The sequence below is a fragment of the Otolemur garnettii genome, unplaced genomic scaffold (genome assembly GCF_000181295.1).
Source record: "Otolemur garnettii isolate 467f Iridium unplaced genomic scaffold, OtoGar3 scaffold00016, whole genome shotgun sequence".
In the NCBI taxonomy this organism is placed as follows: Eukaryota; Metazoa; Chordata; class Mammalia; order Primates; family Galagidae; genus Otolemur; species Otolemur garnettii.
Genome location: NW_003852411.1, coordinates 9,621,095 through 9,639,108, shown reverse-complemented (window position 1 = coordinate 9,639,108; position 18,014 = coordinate 9,621,095).

Here is an 18,014-nt window from a genome sequence, read left to right as displayed (position 1 = left end):
CAATTGACTCTGAAATTTGAAAATGAATAAACAGGATTTATATTAGTAAAACAATATAAATTTCATTTGCTGCTTGGCCAAGTAGTACATTAGGATTATTTTTCATTTTCTATTGTTTCAATGCCAGGATTCTTAAGCCACTTTAAAGAGGCTATTCCTAGCATCAAAGCCAGATAGATTTTCCTTTTTTCCACTGTGTCATTTGCCTAAACTGGCACCATGTTTTGGTTTGCTTCTTACTGCACCATACTTTTCTTATGGGATTTTTTTAACCCTGGAGTCTTTTTGAACCCCCTCTTATTTGAATGAAGATGATCATTTCAGATTATTATTGTGTCCTCAATTACTGTCAGTTACAGTCAGACATTTTACTCCATTGACACTACTGGTCCCCTCTACCCTCTAGCTTAGTATAGAAGCTCTGTAGATCTGAGCAAATGTCATCCTGGAAATCCCCATCATTGTTTTACTTGGTTGAATTACTGTTTCTGGAGTCTCAGGTCTTCTTTTTTCTTTCAATTTTGCTGGAGTATATCCTCGAGTAACTAAAACAAGTTGCTTGCAAATTACATTTTCTGAGCACTTTCATACTTTAATCTTCTCTCATTATTGGTCATAGAATTTTCAGGATAACAATAATTTTCTTTGGAGTCTTTAGAGCATTTCATCTTTTGTTTTTTAGCATCCACTGTTACTCCTCAGGAGTCTGATGACAATCTGTTTCTCAGTAATTTGTTTGTAAACTCTATCTTTCTGAAAGCTTTTGGGGTTTTCTCTTTTTCTGTAATTTATAATTTTCTCTCGTTCTGAAATTTGATGAGGTTGTATCCAGATGTTGGTCCTTTCTTATTCATTGCACTAAACATGCTACCTAGTTTTTAGTTCTAGAAATTTCTTTTCTACTTGTAAATAGAATTTCCTTTCTTCTGAGACTGATGTGATAATGCCTTTATTAGATTGTTCTTCTAAGGTCTCTTTTTTATTTTATATATTTCATATTTTCTGTCTTTTTTGACTTACTTTTTTGACTTACTATTCTATGTTCTGAGAAGTTTCTCCATTTGAATTTTCAGTCCTTCAACTGAGTGTCTAATTTCAGTAATCACTCTTTTAATCTGAAAGCTCTTTCTTCCTCTCTGATTGGAGATCCTCTGTGGCATCTATAGAAGTGCACCACTCAGATCTCCCATCAAGCAGAATCCCCTGGAAAGAGATCAAGCAATGACAGGCTTTTGGAATTAACGACAGCATTCCATCTGAATCCTTGCTCCCTTAGGAAGCTGCCCGCCAATGGCTAAGCATGGTACCAACTCCAGAGCCTGGTCATTTCTGCCAGTTGAGAACACCCCAAAGTGCAGGCTGATATATTCTCAGAACTGCACTGTAGTCTGAAGCTCTTCCTTCCCCATCCTCTTTCCTTCCCTTCTTTCACAGCTGTTAGACCTGCTTCACAGTCTGGCTTCTGTTCCCTCTTACCTTCATCTTTCACAGGTATTGCCTTTGGTACATCTCTCACACTGCTTTCTTTATTCTGGACTAGAACTGACGGAGCATTCTAATGTTGCTTTATGAACACTCCTCTCACATCTCTCTATTTTACTCACTCTTATAACACCAGAACATCTAACAGAGTACATTTTGCCTGGTGTAGTGACATTGTAGGCTCAACTTGCATTGTGAGAAGCTGAAATTAACTAGAAAGAGGGAGATGTCGTCATCAACACACACAAAAAGGGAGGAGTATAGGTGCAACTTTCTAGAGAGGGCAAAATTGTTAATAATGCTGAACAATGAAATAAGTAGCAATATTATATGAAGGTGTGATTCTGTGAATGCATAAAAGCTTCCGTTTTGTGGCAATAGATGCCACTGCCTGATTCAAACGCTCTACAGCAGGAATCATATGGTGCCTTGCACTTTTAGTTATCCTAGTATTTGTCCAAGTCGTTTTTTGCTGCTATATTTTAGGGTTGTTGAGGACAGGGACTATGTATTCTCTTCAGGACCTCATGATAATTACAACAATAACAGCTATTGTTTACCGTGTGCTAATTATATGCCTGGCCAGGTAGGTGATAAACGCTTTTTATCTATTGGTTCATCCGAAAACACTGACTCTCAGACCCAGTGTTAGGAGAAGGCACACTTCTGCTTGTCTCCAGAATCTATGATCTCTCTGTCACATCCATCACTACTTCTGCCTGAGCCTGACACATAGAGGACGCTGGATAGTCACTGACCAGATGTTTGAGCTACAAATACAAATAGGTAATAAAAACTTAATGTCCTGTGTTCAATAGATTTTTGATTGAGAAGGAATACACATGCCAGGCTAAGGAAGCCTCATACAATCTCTTGTGATCTTCTAGGAGGAAGCACTCTCTTTATCAACACCAAATCTTTTATTTTACTTAAAGTTCCCTGACCCTGTGGTGCCCTAATAATAAGTGTCTTTTGTAATCTTTGAAATACAAATGCTAGTTAGGAGGCAGAATATAACAAGTTTCTTGTTTTTCTCTTATAATGTGTCATTTAGAGTCTCTGTGGGAGAGGAGGTAATATCTTAACACACACACACACACTTGCTGTGTTACAGAAAACCAACTCTACTTATCTGAGCTTCTCCCCCATAGCCCTGGAGAAGTAATTAAATCAAATCATTGACCTGGAGTAGCCCCAGAGTCAGTTTCATTTATATGAAAGGAAAGGGTTTGGGGAAAAGAAAATGTCATTGGCCCCGAATCAGAATAAATCAGTTTATACAGCAAATACGCACAGGATATTTGCAGCATCTTTTGTGATCTCTCTTTTCCAATATTCAGAAACATGAACTTTCATAACAACAAAGGTCATCCCTTTTGTTCTTAGAATTCCTCTGTGCATTACGCAGAGCTCACCAGGGATTGCTTGTTAGGAACAGCTACAACTTTGAATCCAGCTGTTGTTTATCAGAGGATCTGGATTTGTCCAGGAATTGAATATGTGCCTCTCCTCCCTCCCCCAGGAACAGTACAGTTAGTTGGAGGCAAAATTCCATTTCTTCTTCTAATCTTTTCTACCACCAGCTCATAAAGCTATTACACGTGTGTTCACCTTCTGTACCTCATCCCTTCAGAAGTTACCAGATTAGCACTCATAACCCCAGAACATAAAGTGCTAATCCCAATTTTTACAATTGAGCTAGAATGGACAAGAGTCTGCCATGCAAAGCATGTTTGGAAACCAAGGCTGGTTAGGGTTGAGGGAGAAGCTTGCCTCTTGCCCTGAAAAGTTTGCTGAAAGATCAATTCACAATTAAGGCAGATTAATAAGAGGAAGGTTTATTTGCCATGCACATGGGGAGAATCACAGAGTGTTTACTCAGTATCCCGATGGAGTTCAGATATTTTTGTCCATGCTTTTTGGAAGGGAAGAGAAATGTGGAGAATAGGTAATTCTGTTTAGAGGGATAAATGGTTTTTCCAGGGAAGAGGAATGGATGGGGAAAATAGAATTATCTTATAAATCAACCTGAGAGATGGGTGTTGTATTTAAAATAAGTTAGGCCAGGCCTGGTTGCATTCTTGATGTTCTTTCTTGCAATATATTGAGATAACAGAGAGAGGAAGGGAAGTCCATGGTCCCCTTTGATCTTTTGATTGGGTCAGTTGTTTATGTAGATAGAGGGAACGTCCTTTCTGATGTTTTTTGATCTTGAATAGCCTTTAATTAACAATGTTTTTTATACCAAGGAGTCATTTTATGTGGCAAAATTTCCTGAGCTTCTTTAGGGTTTTCTCCACATCTTCACCAACATCTGTTGTCTTTTATTTTTTCTAATCATAGTCGCTCTGACAGGTGTGAGGTGATATCAGATCGTGGGTTTAATTTGCATTTATCTAATGATTAGTGATGTTTAGTCTCCTTCATACACATGTTGGCCATTCGTATGTCTTTGAGAAATTTCCATTTAAGTCCTTTGTCCATTTTTGAATTGAGCTGTCTGTATGGCTATTGAGTTACTTATATATTTTGTGCATTAAACCTTTATCATAGATTTGATTTGCAAATATATTCAACCAATCCATAGCTGCCTCTTCATTCTGCTGATGGTTTCCTTTGCTGTGCAAAGCTTTCTAGTTTGGTGTGGTTCCATTTGTCTATTTTTGCTTTAGTTGCCTGTGCTTTGGGGGTCATATCCAAGAAATCATTGTCAAGACCAACGTCACAAAACTTTCCACCTGTGTTTTCTTTTCGGAGTTTTTATAGGTCCAGGTCTTAAGTTTAAGTCTTTCATCTATTTATTTGTTTATTTATTTTTTTTATTATTATTTTTTGAGATAGAGTCTCACTCTGTCACCCTGGGTAGAGTGCTGAGATATCACAGCTTACAGCAACCTCAAACTGCTGGACTCAAGTGATCCTCCCGCTTCAGCCTCCTGAATAGTTTAAGCTACAGGCACCTGCCACAATGCCCAGATAATTTTTCTATGTTTAGTAGAGATAGGGTCTCACTCTTGCTCATGCTGGTCTGGAACTCCTGAGCTCAAGCAATCCACCTGCCTTGGCCTCCCAGAGTGGTAGGATTACAGGCATGAGCCACCCAGCCTTGCCTCTTTCGTCTATTTAGAGGTGATTTTTGTGTATGGCATTTAATCAGTTTCTTTTTATAAAATCCTAAAAGCTCTCTAGTGTCAGTCTTAAACACTGCCCACTGGGTTTGCCTTCACCTGCACCTGCTTCCTGCCCTTTAACTCAGCCTAACTCATTCCCTCACATGCACGCTCTCATTTCTGAGATAATTATCCTTCCAGGCCACACTCTTCATTCTTGGGTCACTGTTATTCTACCCAAGTCCCATGCCTAGCTTTAACATTCTAGTTTCAGCCCTGCTTCTGACCTTTAGGAGTAATGTTTGAACTTTGATTGTTAGGTATGAATCCCATCCTAACCTCTGTCCCTGGGAGCCCCATCCCTGACAACAGGCTCTTAGCTGTCACCATAGCTATGCCAACCCCGGCCATCCCCTAAGTTGAGGGAGGGGCTGGTGTATAGGAAGTTAAGATACTTTACATTTTATACCGAATATACAATTTTGGGCACAGTAAAGCAGTTGGCATCTGCACATGATTTCCTGCTAAGAAGTATAGAATTTATAAGAGAGCCATTTGACTTTCTAATGTGACCTGATAAGCACGCCTTCTTGTAAAAGCATTTTACAGAAAAACAAAATAGCACAACCAGCTGACGGTAAAGACAATTCTGTCAACAACTGCTGGAGCTTTTCCATGCAGTATTCAAGGATTGCTCGATTTAGAGGAGTAAACAATAAGAAACAGGCTATATGGAAGTGTAAGGAAGACAGAGCCAAAACCCCACGACCCCTAATTGCTTGGGGTTTGAAGGAAAGAAGGGAAATAGGGCTGCATTTCCAGTCTGATGTGAACATTTGACAACTGGACAGAACTTGTCCTGTTCCCTGGTCCTACCCAAGATCTCAGCCTCCTTCCCTTCCTTTCCCAGAGGCAGGGAAAATGAGCTGTCACTAATGCGTTTTATGTGAACTAACAATGGACAGAATTTGGGAAACATCGCATGCTTAACATGCAAAATAATTCCCTTTAGGCCGACATAGGAAAGAGAAAAAAAGGTAAAACAAAAAGCGAACATTTCTGCCAGCTTGGGAACATCTATAGACTGTTACTTCTAACACCCAGCATGGAAGTATTTACCTTTTTATTCCTCAGTATCATTTCTATGCTTTTAATATTTTCTAAATTTTCTGCAGAATGAATGCTTAACTTTCAACTGGAAATGGGATTTTCTTTTCCAACGTGTCTATTTCACCCAGGCTAATGTAACTGCCATTATTATAAAAGGGAAGATGCATATTCTTATTTGTGTATTTTCTCCTTCTTTTCCTTCTTCTTTCTCCTCTTCCTTCTTACTGAATTGTAGGAAAAGTCGTCGAAAGTGTGCTTAATGTAGGGAATCATGCTCAGCGCAATGCAAAGCCACAGAGATTTCATTTTGATACGAGGCTAAGAATAATAACAATGATGAGTGAACAGTTTTAAAGTGCTTTATACATGCTCCTACACTTCCGTATGGACTGAGTGGTTAGTTTTGATTTACAGCTATGTCCTGAGGGTCGTCCATAAAAAAGAAACAACATGAAAGCCACAGAATAGAAGGGAAGAGGAAGTAACACTTACCACGCACCTACTGGGTACCAGCCCTGTGCTAGATGCATATGCACCTTAACTCACTTATTCTCCCTAAGGCGCTATAAGATGGGTGTGAGCATCCCAGTGATGAGATGAAGGAAGAGGATGAAGATGATGGTGGTGAGAATGGCTACAATTAGTGAGGTTCTCTGTGTGCTGAGCACTATACTATCTCCATTCAACCTTTATTCATTCAACAAATGTTTCTCAAGTGCCCATGTGTGTGGCAGGCACTGTGATAGGCACTTGAGATATATCAATATACAAAATACACAAAAATCCGTGCCTCTATGAAGCTACATTTGAAGCTGAGAGTGGTCGTAGAGAGTCCCAGATAATATGTATATGTGTGTGTGTGTGTATAGAGAGAAAGAGATATTAGATATAGTATATATAATATAATATATATATATTAGAGAACATGTTAGAAAGGGATAAGTGCTATCAAGAAATAACAGATCAGGCTGGGCGCCTGTGGCTCAAGCGGCTAAGGCGCCAGCCACATATACCTAAGGTGGCGGGTTCGAATCCCCAGCCCGGGCCCGCCAAACAACAATGATGGCTGCAACCAAAAAATAGCCGGGCGTTGTGGCGGGTGCCTGTAGTCCCAGCTACTTGGGAGGCTGAGGCAGGAGACTCGCTTGAGCCCAGGAGTTGGAGGTTGCTGTGAGCGTGATGCCATGGCACTCTACCCAAGGGGATAGCTTGAGGCTCTGTCTCAAAAAAAAAAAAAAAGAAATAACAGATCAGGATATGGCAGGTCCGGGCTGGGGTGTTGGGTGCCGGTTGCAATTTTACATTGAGTGGTGTCACCAGGCCTTACTGACAAGGTGATAACTTGAAGCACCTAAAGAGAATGAACACATGAGTATTGTGGAGAAGAGGGCTCTAGGCAGAGGGAATAGCCAGTGCAAAGGTCGTACAGCAGGGAGGTGCTTGGAGTATTCAGTGAATAGTGGGGAGGCTAGCACGGCTGAGCATGGGAGAGTGGGAACCGGGGGCCATTCAAGTCAATGAAAGGAGTTTGACTTTTATTGTCAGTGAAATGATAAGTCCTCAATCAGAGAGATGTGAACAGACAACGACATGATCTGATACACATTTTTACAGAACTATGGCTGTTGCGTTAAGAATAACACTCTATCTTGCATACATTTTCTCATTTAACACTAGAGTTTTCTGAGGTTCCTAGAATTCTTGTTTTACAAATAAGAAGTTGAGCGTAGAAAATCAAGTAACCTTTCAGTGAGTGGCAGTTCTGGGACTCAAACCCAAACCAAGCTGTGATGTGTTGCCTTTTGCAATTGTCAAACCCTTTCTCACATCTACTGCCTTACGTTGCCTTGTTCACTATCTCAGAGTTTAGTTCAAATGCCAAGAGAAGAAACTTTTTTTTTTTCTCTTAAGGTGACTTCCAGGAAAAAAAAAAAAAAGAAAAAACCCTGAGATTTTCTCATTCAAAGCATCCTTTTGCGGAGTGGGGGGTGTCTTATCACTAACTTTAGTTTTGCAATTCAAATCTGTTGGGTTCTTCTGTCTGGGATACAGTGTAGATTGTTAGAAGTCCAGAAAATAGAAGAAAACAGAAGGCAGGCTGTGCCTTTGATGTCAGTGAACTCTCTGTTTTCGGGGGTGGGGGTGGGGGTGGACTGTGTGTCAGATTCTTGAGGAGCCTACCAGAGCCATACACCCTACCTTTGGGCCTCTGCAAGGAAATTTTTTTCATTTAAGAAGCTTTATCAATCTGGCATCATTGTACCGGAGCTGGTGCCTTTGAGTTTTCCCCATGTGGCACTTGGCTCTCTGCTGCTTTTCCATCCTACTGCCTTCCGATGCCTCTGGTGTGATCCCTCCAAGGCTCCCCTGCCAGCTGCCAGGGAGGCAATGTCATCAAATGGAAACGTGACTGTCTGTGGGCAGCTAAGCTATCCTGGGTTAGAATTCCTGATTCTACAATTTACTAAATGTGTAACGCTGGGGAATCCACATTCCCTACTCCTCTGTAACTCAGACATAGAAACTCCTACTTCATAGAGTTGTACTAAATAAGCCAGCCACGGCGATGAGGCTGACTCATAACAATTTCTCGATGAGTATTAGCTATTTGGAGGATTATTTTAGTGGCGTTATCTCCCCACATCTGAATTTGTGGCAGTGCTGAGCAGCAGGTCATCACTTTGGCCAGTGAAGATAGCCACCCCTCCCTTGGAGGAGGCACTCTGGAGGGCTGGCTGCTGGCTTTATTTATAATCCCTGCTGGAAGGGAAGAGGACAGAAGGCTGGGGAATCACAAGCTCATTGCTGAGACTTCACCTCAGCTTGTTCCATTGGTAGCCTCACCCCAGGGATTATATAAACATTCTGTGTTCCCAGAACCTCACTCTGGGCACCAGCCCAAGAGAGCTCGGCATTTAGAATGCTGTGTCCTCAGCAGTCTGGCTTCAGTCTTTGGGAGTCATGGGAAACTGCAGCAGACAAGAGCCCTCCTTTGAGTGTTTCTAGGGAGGTAATGAGGATGTCATCATCACAATCATCAACAAGCACTGGCTGAACATGTCCTATCTCTAGGAAGTCTTCTGGGTACCGAAATGATTCGATCCTTGCTGTCAGCCTAGTGCCACTTACCCCCGTTCTACTCTGTGTCACAGTTGCATAATACCTCATCCCCTGACCCTTTGTCACAAGACAACAGGGACAGTCGTCAGCCCTCAAGGATGGAAGATGCTTTCTCCCTAATAGAGTCAACCACCAATTTGTGGCCTTGAGGATGAAGCAGAACCCAAGTTGCCCAGCAGAACCCACTAGCTCCCCAACAGGAGTATGTCTGCCATTTTCCTGGGACACACCTAGGAAAGCATGGCCCACACAGATAGGGGCAGGGACCAGCATAAAGGGTCCTTTCCAGGACATAAGTCCATTCTGGAGCTAGGTGTAGACCATCCCTATGGGCTCGGGAGCTCCTAGTCTGTAGCCTGGAGTGGGGAGAAGGAAAGCAGGTGAGACAGACAGGTGGGTAAGCTCAAGACAGTGGGACGTGCAATAACAAAGTAACATACACAATGATCAGAAGCACTGGAGGCAGTTTATCCAGGCCCCAAAGCTGGAATATAGCTCGGTGGATCTAGAAAACAAGTAGATTCCTGACGATTTTTAAACAACTGAATTATAAAATACTGCAAGAGCAAAGATTAAGTATCTTTGATTTCTATACTGTCTATCACAGAGCTGAAAACATGTGAACACCGACTATGGAGGAACTCCCAAAACAGTAAAGAAAGGGACATTTGTTAGCAGTTTTGGGTAAAGAGTGGGGGTGTGTGATAAATGTGGACCAGTTAACTCAGTGCTGATAAGGATAGTCATCTCTGCTTTCCAGAATAATTTTCACCCATCTTGATAGGTGATCTAGCCTAAGTCAATTCAACCTGGAGCTTCAGTCCATTCACAGTGTTGATATTTGGCAGCCTCTCCCCTGTCACAGAAGCTTCAAGAAGGCTGATAGTCTTAGAAGGCACTTTCTGATTCCAGAAAGATATGTGGAACATCTGAGGCTTTGTCATTTGCCTGGTGGGACTCTATTAAGACAGCATTACTCTTGGGGGAGAAAACCAGCAGTGAGACGAGGTGGGAGGATGGGTTGAAGCACATCAGAAATAGACTGGAGGCTTAGCATCAGAAATAAACCAGGCGGGGCATGGCAGTTCACGCCTACAATCCCAGCACTATCCTGGAGACAGAAGTGGGAGGATCGCCTGAGCTCAGGAATTCAAGACCAGCCCAAGCAAGAGCGAAATCCATCTCTACTAAAAATAGAAACATTAACTGGGTGTTGTGGCAGGCACCTGTAGTCGCTGCTACTCAGGAGGCTGAGGCAAGAGGATCATTTAAGACCAAGAGTTTGAGGTTGCTGTGAGCTAGGTGGATACCACAGCACTCTAGCCTGGGCAACAGGCTGAGACTCTGTCTCAAAAAAAAAAAAATAATAATAATTAACTTAATTAAACTAAATTAAATTATATTTTTTAAAAAAGCAAGCCCTGGAGCAAGCATGGTATTGGAATGCACACCTAGCATGGAGGAATACCGAGGCAATCTTCTCTTCATACGCAGATAAAATCAGACCCCTCTGGGCTCCTGTGTCTAATTCCAGGAGCTGCAGCTGAGAAGGGCAGTGGAATTTGGACAGGCTGCAGAGCAAAGTTGTCAAGATGATTGAAGGGCTAGAAAATAACAGCTACGAGGGAAGGTTAAAGGAGACGTGTCCAGCACCAGTGAGCAAGCTGTGTGACTTTAGACAAGTCACTTAGATTCTGAGGAGCTCTGTCTCCTCGCCTGTAAAATGAGAACAGTGGCCTGGTGGAACACCCGGGTCCTCCCAGGTCTCACAGTGTTTTCATAGTCCAGAAGGAGAGGCAGCCAGGCAGTAATTTGTCATTCCTTTCAATTATAGGTCTCTGCGTTACAAATCTCTGTTTTCCCTATAGGAGACGAAGCAAGAGAAAAAGGGCCGACCCTGTCAATTTAGATACTTTGCTGAAGCAAAGGCATTGCAGGAAACGGCTCTTCCCAATCAAACAGCAAGAGCAGCATTCAGAAAAACAAATGCAGCTGATGTTTAAAGTTTTTGTTTAAAATTCTATTCTGGTCCTCCTGTCTTCAGAAACGTAAAGCCAACTCTTCCACCTGGAGCCCCTTCCCTTGTCCCACACATGCTGGCAGGAGCCCTTGTTTCCTCTGTTTGGACAGAGTGGGGTGGGAATGATAGCTTATCTGCTCTCGGAAGAGATGCCAGACATCCGTATCTGTAGGCGCTGCTTACAGGTTGCCCTGAGACTCTAAATCCATTTAAAAATGGGAGGGGAGCAACACCTACAGAGAACCCTGGCCCCAGCCGCTCATCAGAGGCTGCCTGCCAGCTACATTCAGCTCGTCTCCAAGAAGCCCAGTAAGTGACCTGCCACCAATGGTCCTTGTCCCAATCCTTCCATCCTCCACTTTCTATTTAGAAGAGTCACAGATTAGGAACAAGAGTAGAGGAAACATGGAACCAGCTGAGACAATACTTGGAAAACAGAACTCTGGGGCCTGTGACTCCCGTCCCTTGCTGCCTGGGGCGCGGGGTGGGGGGGACTCAGCCTTGTTCAAAGGCACAGCCTCACGCTGCATGGAGTGTGGAAGCCCAGGATCACAGCCACGCTGATTCCACCTGTGGGGCTGATGTCCCAGGTCCAAATGCCCACCTTCTAGTAGTGCTCTTGGTCTGAACCGGTAGTATTCAACCCTGACTACACTCTGCCATTGCCTGAGCAGCTTTTTAAAAATACTGATACCTGGGCTCAATCTACCATGAATTAAATCAGGATTTCTGGGATTCCAAGAAGAGTTTCCTTATACTATACACCAGTGATTTTCAGCTGGTGTGCTACGAGAGGATCTTAGGGGTGCTGTGAAAATTTTTAAAGATCATTAATTAAATTATTTTCAAAAGAAGTTCAAAGAATGTATATTCTTCCCCTCCTTTTTTTGATCAACATAATTTAAGCATGCTGTGGAAGTAACTATAGGCTCAAGTGTGCTGTGAGATACAAAAGGTTGACAAACACTGCTATCCACTGTGCTGTGAACCACTATGTGCTTCCTGTGGCAAAGTAACTTAAAACACACAGAACAACAAAGCCATCTCAAAGGAAGAAAACACCCTTAACAAGTATCATGCTCCTTAACACATTCTCGTAGTGTGAAGATACCATGCTCCTTCACACCTGGGGTAAGCTTGTGTTTAGCAATATCCTTCATTTACCTGATGAAACTAAAGCATTTCTGCCCTCAAGGTGTCTTTAAAAAGGTTGGCTGCAGAGGCTCGGCACCCATAGCTCAGTAGTTAGAGTGCCAGCCACATGCACTGGGACTGGTGGGTTAGAACCTGTCCAGGGCCTGCTAAACAACAACAACAACAAAAGCTGAGCATTGTGGTGGGCACCTGTAGTGGCAGCTACTTGGAGGCTGAGGCAAGAGAATCACTTAAACTAAGGTGACCAGATTTTAACATTGGTAAAGGGAGACACCATTGCAAGGGGCAGAGCCGGGGTCCAGGGCCTGACAACAATGCAAACTTTGATAAGCAGTTCTCAATAATCAGTTCTCAACAATTATTTGTTATTATTAAAGTTTAACATTATAAAATTAACAAAAATAATATAAAACACATATCCTGGCAAAATAGCCACATGGCAGTCAAAAACTGTGTATTCCCTTCCTGTTCTCCTGTGTTCCCTAGCTTGTTGTGCATTCTTTCCAAATATCAGGGCTTTTTAAAAACGCCGGAGGACGCAGGACAAATTGTTAAAAATTGAGACTGTTCCACCAAAAGCGGGAGGTCTGGTCACATTACTCTAGAGAGGGGGCGGCTACTTGTTTGTTCCAGACAGTTTGGCTCCTTCTGGGCTAATTGTCCTTGCCTAGAAGCAAGGGAGGGAGCCAGTCTCCTTCTGATACCTTGCCCAGGAGGGGAGTAGGGAGTTTACATGAGCCTTTTCATTTCCAAATGAAGTTACATTCCCAAATGGAGTTACATTAACCTCTTCATTCCCAAATGGAGTTACATTAACCTTTTCAGCAGCCAAAAACCGCATATTCCCTTCCCATTCTCCCGCTGTTCCCTAGCTTGTCATGCATTCTTTCCAAAAACCAGGACTTTTTTAAAACGCCGGGGGATGCAGGACAAATTGTTAAAAATCGGAACTGTCCTGCCAAAAGCAGGACGTCTGATCACCTTAACTTAAACCCAAGAGTTTGAGGTTTTTGTAAGGTGTGACACCATGGTAACTACCCAAGGTGACATAGTACAACTCTGTCTCAAAAAAAAGCTGGCTGCAGATTAGACTTGACATCCATTTACTCTGTTGCTGTTTCTCCCAACTATTGTGATTTTGTCACAGTGCCTGGCACTTAGTAGGAGCTCAGTACGTTTTCAATAACAGAGGCAATTGTTGATCTTGCCCCTGAATTTATTTATTCAGAATTTGGCATGGCGGCAGCACTAAATCAATATTTCATATTCATAGGGGCTACTGGCTACGGTGTGGATCTCCAGATTTCATTCCATCTAGTTTTCCTGCCCTATCCCATCTCATCTGTCCGACAAAGAGCTCACATCTGGATTCTCACCGCAGGATGTTTTTACCTTGTCTGTATAGGCATCATTAAATAGCTCAAGATCAAGTGCAGAAGAGATAAATAGTGAAATGGAGAAAATCGCCTTCAATGTTTATGGCAAATTTCAGAGCTGCATTCTCTGATGCACTCACACCTGCGCTGCCCTTGCTGGTAACATTCCTCTTGCAGTTCACTGCAGGAGCTGGGTGATGGATGGGGCAGGAGAGCATTAACAAAGCATCATGCTGGCACACACATTGCAAAGCAGATTATGCCAACCATCAGTAGCCACTGGGAGTCCCTGCTCCTCACCCCTGTTCATCATAGTTGGAATTTTTGCTTCTACCTTTAAAGCCTCATTCACAACTTTCATCTCAGCTCATCATCTCCCAGCCATTCCTCAGGTCAAGTCCTGCAGAAAGCCTTAGAACCATAGTGTTCTCATGATATTCCCTGAGCCTCCCTGCGACCAGAGCCCTCACCGATTCCGAGCTCGAGGACACAGAGTGCTTACTCACTTCTGACTTCGCAGCACTTAGCAGTTTATAGACACAATGTTTTTGATCAATATAAGAACTGTCTGCTCATCCAAAAATGTTATGTTCTGATAAAAAAAATTTTTTTTCTCCCTATCCCCTTACAGTCAATCTTCTTTGCTACAAAAGTTGTCAGAAGACTGGAATGTGGGTTCCTCCTTTGACTCCCCACTCTCCCTGCCGCGGGTCTGGCTTCCTTTGGGAAGCCCCACAGTCAGCCTCAACTGCCCAGGCCTCCCCGCCTTCCTTGGCGCCCCCTCCTTACCTCCCCTTACAACACCACAATGGCCTCTCACTGCCCTCCCCTGATTAGAGTCTCCCACCTCTGACCGATGTTGCAAACAGCTTCCATGCTAATCTCCACAAAGGGAAAGGCTTGCACTTGCTCACGCACCTGTAATGGCTCCCTATTAGTGTTCCTTTTCTCTTAAAATGCCTTTTGTTTGTTTTGTTTTTTCCTAAAATACCTTTCTTAAAATGCTTCATTGTCTGGCCTCAACCAAACTACTTAACCTAAATCATTTGCTAATCTCCTTCTGACTCCACCACCCGACACAGATGGCCCTCCCTGGTTTAGGATGCTGTTTCACTTCCCTCTGTTTGCCCATGCCCCTCCCACTCCCCCTCCCACTCTGCTCCCGGCACCTGCCTGTGTATGGCCAATCAACGCCCTCGCCTCTACTTATCTATCCTCAAGGCTCCTCCCAACTCCACCCCCTCCAGGACGTCACTCCTCCCACCGCTCCAGCCCCAGCTTGTCTCTTCTTTCCCTGGCTTCCTTCTATTTTATGAGCTGATACCGTGACTGCTCATTGTCCCCTAAATATTGCATAATGTTTTAATATTTTTTGCCCTACTTGACTGTAAGCTCCTGAGACAATGTGTAAAATTTCTTTCGGATCTTTCACTTTGTATCTACCATAGGGCACCTGGCAAACTTGGGGACTCTCATCATCTCTTTTTTCTTTTTTTTTTGAGACAGAGTCTCACTTTGTCCCTCTCAGTAGAGCACCATGGTGTCATAGCTCACAGCAACTCTTGGGCTAAAATGATCCTCTTGCCTCAGCCTCCCAAGTAGCTGGGATTACAGGCACCTGCCACACGCCCAGGTATTTTTTAGAGATGGGATCTCTCTCTTGCTCAGGTTGGTTTCAACTCCTGAGCTGGGGTAATCCACCCGCCTCAGCCTTCCAGAGTTCAAGGATCACAGGCGTGAGCCACCATGTGGGGCCCTACTCTCATCATCTCTTAAGAAAGAAAATAAGCCTTATTCACTGTGACAGAATTGGTATTAGAAACCAGTTGGAAAGGGTATAACCTTCCAGAAAGCAAGCTCTGAATTCATGAAGGAAATTCAGATCAGCATGTAGGAGGATCACGTAGATGATGATGTTGATGTAATTAAGGTCCTCGTTAGATCCACTATTTTGACCATACTGTAAATAATAATAACAGGAAACTGTAACTATTATTTCAGTTTAATTCATCACATATGAGAGCGTTAATGAGTATACACCAAGTGCCAGCCTTGGGGTATGGATAAACTAGAGGCCCTCAAGAGGAAAAACACTGCAAGGAGAAAATAACTATCAGGTAGATTGTAGGTAATGTTGTAATAGTGGTAACATTTTTTAAATTTATTACTTTGGTGTATGGTTTATGGAAGGACTCATGGAATCTGGGCCTTGATGGAGGATGCAGAACTTGGAAAGAGAGAGGTAGGACCTTGAAGGGTATCAGGGAATGACAAAAAGAAAAGTAGAGTAATAGCACTAAGAGGAAAAAATTGCACAGAGTTTGAAAGTATAGGGTGTTTTCATACAATAGTCAGTTATGTGCTGTTTAGCAGGAACATAAGGTACTGGGGGAAAGGAAGGAGTAGCAGAAAATATGGAAGGTAAGAAAAGTTCATTGGTTCCAGATTGTGTAGGCCTCAAGGGTTTGGACTTTTTATGTAAGAATAAAAGAAGCCTTTGAAGGATCTTGAGAAAGTCCTGATAGCAAATTCTTACAGAATTGTGCAGTGTAATTCCCTTTAGGAGGTTGGAAAAGTAAAAATTTGGCCTAAGGCAACCGATTTCCTTTCCACTTGAAATGCTAGACTTGAAAGAAATATGTCAAATAAAACTGAAAACTGTGGAACATCGCAGATAGCCAGCAGTCTGCTCTCTCACGTGTAGAATTCTGCTAAAATGTATAATATGTTCACGTTTCCAGTGTTGTCTTAGAAGCAAATGGTGTGTTTTTAAGAATGTCGATCTCCTCTGATTCCTAGGTAGAACAGGATGTACTTTCATTTGGGGGTCCAATGTCTGGAGCCCTAACTGGGGTGCACTTGCTCCTGCAAGGTGGGAATGATTGGAGGTGAAAGGTGGCTGCCATCTCCAGCATGAAGGACTGTTAGCAAGAATGCCCACTAATGTAAAAGTAACTCAGGGAGGCCAAAACCAGAAGAAATTCATTGTTGCCAACAATTCTATTTCCGTTTGTTTATTTATTCAGAATTAATATGTACTGGATGTGGCAGCTAGTGCTCATTTTCTCCAGATCACTAAAATGTGTTCATCTGAGCCATAAACAAAGGCGGTGATGCCCAGGTATCCACTGGGACAATCCAGTTAGTGATAATTGCATCACACCGCTCCTTTAGCATCTCACATTTGATTATAGTTAACTAACATCAATCCTGGCAGGTATAGGGTATGAATTAGATCATTGATTCTTGGGTTTCTACCCTCCAATATTAGGGGGGAAGGATGCTGTGCAACTGTTATCCTTCGAAAGTATTTCAACGCCTCATGCAAACTCTATGAATACAGAGTAATATTATAATAGAAATATTTGATATTATAATAGGTAAAATTGTTAGAAATGTATTTTGGCTTATGGTTTCTAGAAGGACTCATGTAATCAGAGCCTTGATATAAGATGCAGGATTTTGAGGGCGGGCAGGACCTTGCAGGGTATTGAGGGGTGAGGGCAAAGCTATGGTACAGCAATAGTGGTAAGAAAAGGAAATTACATGGGATTTGAAAGGATAGGATAAAATAAGCAATTATTTGTCAGTTGAAATACACTGTTACTGTCCAATTTTAAGCACAAATGCTCTAAACCAAGAAACTGGTCTTAGCAATCAAAGTCCCATGGGTTATGCTTTGAGAAACATTTCTCAAATAATGGAGAAATAAAAACAAAAATCAAAGGACTCTCAGAAAGCTAGAAAGAGAGGTGAAGGAAGAGGTAAGAGACCACTGGAGAGCGTGTTTGAGAGAGTGCCAGCCCACACAGTATGGCTTGCGGTACTTCTTAGAGGTGAGCAATCTTTGACCTTAAATTTCAGATACTTGGCTGGAAATGCCTTACCTTAGAGTCCCTCAAGGTCATATCTCCCTACAACCACGGAACCTTCAGTACCGTACATCCTGGGTGCTCAAAGAACATTTGCTGAACCAATCCTCACAGATATGTCAACACACACATTTAAATGAGGCTGAACCTGAATAAGGAGATCACTATGTCCATGTAAGGTCCACACCCTGTTTACACAAGGGCCAAAAGCTAAATGAAGACAGAGATTTTTTTGTTAATTTTTTTGTTAATTTGTTTTTTGTTAATTTGTTTGCTTCTGAAGGTTGGTTGTTTGGTTTTCCTGTATTTTTGATAAAGCTGAATTGATTGCAAAGGTAAAATGAGAATTTGCTCTCCAGAGCTATGTTCATTCTTCCCAAACGAGCTGGAAAACACAATTATTAGTTTTAACAATGCTTGAAAGATCTTCCTCTTAATATATTGCTTAATATATTGCTTCTAGGAAACAGGGTAATGTTAAGGCTGGGTAGCTAATATGAAAGGTTCAGAAAGAATCAAGTATAATGGCAATGTCTGAAAGAATTTGTTCTCTTGATCAAACTCGTCCATCAGAAGGCACGTTTTGAATCACGACTTCAGAGGGCTCACTTCATCTCCCAGTGCCCAAGTTTCCTCAACTATACAATAGCACAAAAAAAAGTGTTCTGATGATTCAATGAGTTATTTCATGTAAATGCTTAGAAGAGAGTCTAGAACATAGTGTTTTATTAATGCCAGTTTTTCTGATTTTTCTTAACCTTATTTTTTC